Genomic DNA, 6506 nt, shown 5'->3' with positions numbered 1-6506 from the left:
TGGATGTGCCCGACTCAATGGAAGTCAATGGGTGCAGAAACGCTGCAGATCCGCACAAATACGTGACATGCTCCTTCTTTTAACCCGCAGCGTTTTCAGTGCGGAGTTTTTCGCACCATCAGCACAGCATTTTTTTTTCCATTGATTTACATTGTACTGTAAATCACTTGCGGATCTGCAGCATTTCTGCACAGTAAAAAACCGCAGGAAATCCGCAACGTGTGCACATGGCCTAATACTGTTTTTGATCTAAAAGAGCATAAAGGCCATCCCGTCACGACAAGGTGGTGCCGTCTCAATGAGGATCACCTTGTGATGGCTTTTATGCTATACTCCTTAACATGGAGTAAAAGTGTGACCCCATTGCTCTCAGCAGAGACCTTGGGGTCAGAGATGCCTCCAGGGGTCTTTTCCATCCATTTGAACATTTTCACTGCCCCCAGACCTCTTTGTAGGTTACTCGAAACGAGCACCCGACCATTTTACTGCTCGCTCGTCTCTAGTCATCGTGAATAAAATAGTGAAGAGACCGGAGGTTAGGCGGCCTGAATCATCTGATAAGTTTGTAAATGTTTAATCACGTACTTTTCACGCCCCTTCAAATCTCTGATTAAACAAATATCATTGTGCTGCAGACGAGCGATCTCCATCTCTCTCCTCCCTACCGGACGTTCTTATTTCCTCTTTTGTTTAGTGCACATTTCTAAGTAACAGACAGTGACACAACACTCCAGCGATACCACCGTCCACACCCCGGGAAGTGGCACTACTCGCACCGCGGCTTCTGGAAATGTGACAGCCGGTAAGACACGGACCAGGGCGACATTGTGAGGACATGGTTGGCGGGAAACCAGGGCGAGGAGCCGAGATATAGGGACATACAGCTGGACGGCAAGAGGTGAGTGGAAGCGTAGTCAGCGGAACTGAGGGTATATAGTATATACAGGCACAGTGCATACTCCGTGTGATTACAGAGGAGCTGTGGATATATAGTATATACAGACCAGGTGTATCCTCCGTGTGATCACAGAGGAGCTGTGGATATATAGTATATACAGACCAGGTGTATCCTCCATGTGATTACAGAGGAGCTGTGGATATAAAGTATATACAGACCAGGTGTATCCTCCGTGTGATTACAGAGGAGCTGTGGATATATAGTATATACAGACCTGGTGTATCCTCCGTGTGATTACAGAGGAGCTGTGGATATATAGTATATACAGACCAGGTGTATACTCCGTGTGATTACAGAGGAGCTGTGGATATATAGTATATACAGACACAGTGTATCCTCCGTGTGATTACAGAGGAGCTGTGGATATATAGTATATACTGACCTGGTGTATCCTCCGTGTGATTACAGAGGAGCTGTGGATATATAGTATATACAGACCTGGTGTATCCTCCGTGTGATTACAGAGGAGCTGTGGATATATAGTATATACAGACCAGGTGTATACTCCGTGTGATTACAGAGGAGCTGTGGATATATAGTATATACAGACACAGTGTATCCTCCGTGAGATTACAGAGGAGCTGTGGATATATAGTATATACAGACCTGGTGTATCCTCCGTGTGATCACAGAGGAGCTGTGGATATATAGTATATACAGACCTGGTGTATCCTCCGTGTGATTACAGAGGAGCTGTGGATATATAGTATATACAGACCAGGTGTATCCTCCGTGTGATCACAGAGGAGCTGTGGATATATAGTATATACAGACCAGGTGTATCCTCCGTGTGATTACAGAGGAGCTGTGGATATATAGTATATACAGACCAGGTGTATCCTCCGTGTGATTACAGAGGAGCTGTGGATATATAGTATATACAGACCAGGTGTATCCTCCGTGTGATTACAGAGGAGCTGTGGATATATAGTATATACAGACCTGGTGTATCCTCCGTGTGATCACAGAGGAGCTGTGGATATATAGTATATACAGACCAGGTGTATCCTCCGTGTGATTACAGAGGAGCTGTGGATACATAGTATATACAGACCAGGTGTATCCTCCGTGTGATTACAGAGGAGCTGTGGATACATAGTATATACAGACCAGGTGTATCCTCCGTGTGATTACAGAGGAGCTGTGGATATATAGTATATACAGACCAGGTGTATCCTCCGTGTGATTACAGAGGAGCTGTGGATATATAGTATATACAGACCTGGTGTATCCTCCGTGTGATTACAGAGGAGCTGTGGATATATAGTATATACAGACCTGGTGTATCCTCCGTGTGATCACAGAGGAGCTGTGGATATATAGTATATACAGACCAGGTGTATCCTCCGTGTGATTACAGAGGAGCTGTGGATACATAGTATATACAGACCAGGTGTATCCTCTGTGTGATTACAGAGGAGCTGTGGATATATAGTATATACAGACCCGGTGTATCCTCCGTGTGATTACAGAGGAGCTGTGGATATATAGTATATACAGACCAGGTGTATCCTCCATGTGATTACAGAGGAGCTGTGGATATATAGTATATACAGACCAGGTGTATCCTCCGTGTGATTACAGAGGAGCTGTGGATATATAGTATATACAGACCAGGTGTATCCTCCGTGTGATTACAGAGGAGCTGTGGATATATAGTATATACAGACCAGGTGTATCCTCCGTGTGATTACAGAGGAGCTGAGGATATATAGTATATACAGACCCGGTGTATCCTCCGTGTGATTACAGAGGAGCTGTGGATATATAGTATATACAGACCAGGCGTATCCTCCGTGTGATTACAGAGGAGCTATGGATATATGGTATATACAGACCAGGTGTATCCTCCGTGTGATTACAGAGGAGCTGTGGATATATAGTATATACAGACCAGGTGTATCCTCCGTGTGATTACAGAGGAGCTGTGGATATATAGTATATAAAGACCAGGTGTATCCTCCGTGTGATTACAGAGGAGCTGTGGATACATAGTATATACAGACCAGGTGTATCCTCCGTGTGATTACAGAAGAGCTGTGGATACATAGTATATACAGACCAGGTGTATACTCTGTGTGATTACAGAGGAGCTGTGGATATATAGTATATACAGACCAGGTGTATCCTCCGTGTGATTACAGAGGAGCTGTGGATATATAGTATATACAGACCTGGTGTATCCTCCGTGTGATTACAGAGGAGCTGTGGATACATAGTATATACAGACCAGGTGTATCCTCCGTGTGATTACAGAGGAGCTGTGGATATATAGTATATACAGACCTGGTGTATCCTCCGTGTGATTACAGAGGAGCTGTGGATATATAGTATATACAGACCAGGTGTATACTCCGTGTGATTACAGAGGAGCTGTGGATATATAGTATATACAGACCAGGTGTATCCTCCGTGTGATTACAGAGGAGCTGTGGATATATAGTATATAAAGACCAGGTGTATCCTCCGTGTGATTACAGAGGAGCTGTGGATACATAGTATATACAGACCAGGTGTATCCTCCGTGTGATTACAGAAGAGCTGTGGATACATAGTATATACAGACCAGGTGTATACTCTGTGTGATTACAGAGGAGCTGTGGATATATAGTATATACAGACCAGGTGTATCCTCCGTGTGATTACAGAGGAGCTGTGGATATATAGTATATACAGACCAGGTGTATCCTCCGTGTGATTACAGAGGAGCTGTGGATATATAGTATATACAGACCAGGTGTATACTCCGTGTGATTACAGAGGAGCTGTGGATACATAGTATATACAGACCAGGTGTATCCTCTGTGTGATTACAGAGGAGCTGTGGATACATAGTATATACAGACCTGGTGTATCCTCCGTGTGATTACAGAGGAGCTGTGGATATATAGTATATACAGACCTGGTGTATCCTCCGTGTGATTACAGAGGAGCTGTGGATATATAGTATATACAGACCAGGTGTATCCTCCGTGTGATTACAGAAGAGCTGTGGATACATAGTATATACAGACCAGGTGTATCCTCCGTGTGATTACAGAGGAGCTGTGGATATATAGTATATACAGACCAGGTGTATCCTCCGTGTGATTACAGAGGAGCTGTGGATATATAGTATATACAGACCAGGTGTATCCTCTGTGTGATTACAGAGGAGCTGTGGATATATAGTATATACAGACCAGGTGTATCCTCCGTGTGATTACAGAGGAGCTGTGGATATATAGTATATACAGACCAGGTGTATCCTCCGTGTGATTACAGAGGAGCTGTGGATATATAGTATATACAGACCTGGTGTATACTCCGTGTGATTACAGAGGAGCTGTGGATACATAGTATATACAGACCAGGTGTATCCTCTGTGTGATTACAGAGGAGCTGTGGATATATAGTATATACAGACCTGGTGTATCCTCCGTGTGATTACAGAGGAGCTGTGGATACATAGTATATACAGACCAGGTGTATCCTCCTTGTGATTACAGAGGAGCTGTGGATATATAGTATATACAGACCAGGTGTATCCTCCGTGTGATTACAGAGGAGCTGTGGATACATAGTATATACAGACCAGGTGTATCCTCCGTGTGATTACAGAGGAGCTGTGGATATATAGTATATACAGACCAGGTGTATCCTCCGTGTGATTACAGAAGAGCTGTGGATATATAGTATATACAGACCTGGTGTATCCTCCGTGTGATTACAGAGGAGCTGTGGATATATAGTATATACAGACCAGGTGTATACTCTGTGTGATTACAGAGGAGCTGTGGATATATAGTATATACAGACCAGGTGTATACTCCTTGTGATTACAGAGGAGCTGTGGATATATGGTATATAGAGACACGGTGTATCCTCCGTGTGATTACAGACGAGCTGTGGATATATAGTATATACAGACCAGGTGTATCCTCCGTGTGATTACAGAGGAGCTGTGGATATATAGTATATACAGACACAGTGTATCCTCCGTGTGATTACAGAGGAGCTGTGGATATATAGTATATACAGACCTGGTGTATCCTCCGTGTGATTACAGAGGAGCTGTGGATACATAGTATATACAGACCTGGTGTATCCTCCGTGTGATTACAGAGGAGCTGTGGATACATAGTATATACAGACCAGGTGTATCCTCCGTGTGATTACAGAGGAGCTATGGATATATAGTAGATACAGACCCGGTGTATCCTCCGTGTGATTACAGAGGAGCTGTGGATATATAGTATATACAGACACAGTGTATCCTCCATGTGATTACAGAGGAGCTGTGGATATATAGTATATACAGACCAGGTGTATCCTCCGTGTGATTACAGAGGAGCTGTGGATATATAGTATATACAGACAAGGTGTATCCTCCGTGTGATTACAGAGGAGCTGTGGATATATAGTATATACAGACCAGGTGTATCCTCTGTGTGATTACAGAGGAGCTGTGGATACATAGTATATACAGACCAGGTGTATCCTCTGTGTGATTACAGAGGAGCTGTGGATATATAGTATATACAGACCAGGTGTATCCTCCGTGTGATTACAGAGGAGCTGTGGATATATAGTATATACAGACCAGGTGTATCCTCCGTGTGATTACAGAGGAGCTGTGGATACATAGTATATACAGACCAGGTGTATCCTCTGTGTGATTACAGAGGAGCTGTGGATATATAGTATATACAGACCAGGTGTATCCTCCGTGTGATTACAGATGAGCTGTGGATATATAGTATATACAGACCAGGTTTATCCTCCGTGTGATTACAGAGGAGCTGTGGATATATAGTATATACAGACCAGGTGTATACTCCGTGTGATTACAGAGGAGCTGTGGATATATAGTATATACAGACCAGGTGTATCCTCCGTGTGATTACAGAGGAGCTGTGAATATATAGTATATACAGACCAGGTGTATACTCCGTGTGATTACAGAGGAGCTGTGGATATATAGTATATACAGACCAGGTGTATACTCTGTGTGATTACAGAGGAGCTGTGGATATATAGTATATACAGACCAGGTGTATCCTCCGTGTGATTACAGAGGAGCTGTGGATATATAGTATATACAGACCAGGTGTATCCTCTGTGTGATTACAGAGGAGCTGTGGATATATAGTATATACAGACCAGGTGTATCCTCCGTGTGATTACAGAGGAGCTGTGGATATATAGTATATACAGATCAGGTGTATCCTCCGTGTGATTACAGAGGAGCTGTGGATATATAGTATATACAGACCAGGTGTATCCTCTGTGTGATTACAGAGGAGCTGTGGATATATAGTATATACAGACCAGGTGTATCCTCCGTGTGATTACAGAGGAGCTGTGGATATATAGTATATACAGATCAGGTGTATCCTCCGTGTGATTACAGATGAGCTGTGGATATATAGTATATACAGACCTGGTGTATCCTCCGTGTGATTACAGAGGAGCTGTGGATATATAGTATATACAGACCAGGTGTATCCTCCGTGTGATTACAGAGGAGCTGAGGATATATGGTATATACAGACCAGGTGTATCCTCC

At 43.4% G+C, this 6506-nt stretch overlaps 1 protein-coding gene across 4 annotated transcripts in view; it reads left to right on the top strand.

Annotated features, from left to right (window-relative positions):
• Window positions 1–688: 688 nt before the first annotated feature.
• The window catches only part of LOC138677423 (N-acetyllactosaminide beta-1,3-N-acetylglucosaminyltransferase 2-like), an 86004-nt gene continuing 80186 nt past the window's right edge, over window positions 689–6506 (top strand). The window contains exon 1 of one of the 4 annotated variants that reach the window (XM_069767536.1): window positions 689–802. The gene's annotated coding sequence lies outside the window, so the exon portion shown is untranslated. Of the gene's footprint in view, window positions 899–6506 lie in introns of all 4 variants that reach the window. The other 3 variants (XM_069767534.1, XM_069767537.1, XM_069767535.1) reach the window with 3 other exon arrangements.

This window comes from Ranitomeya imitator, chromosome 4 (genome assembly GCF_032444005.1).
Source record: "Ranitomeya imitator isolate aRanImi1 chromosome 4, aRanImi1.pri, whole genome shotgun sequence".
NCBI lineage: Eukaryota > Metazoa > Chordata > Amphibia > Anura > Dendrobatidae > Ranitomeya > Ranitomeya imitator.
The sequence above is the reverse complement of the archived record's forward strand: the minus strand, read 5'-3'. Positions and strand labels throughout refer to the sequence as shown.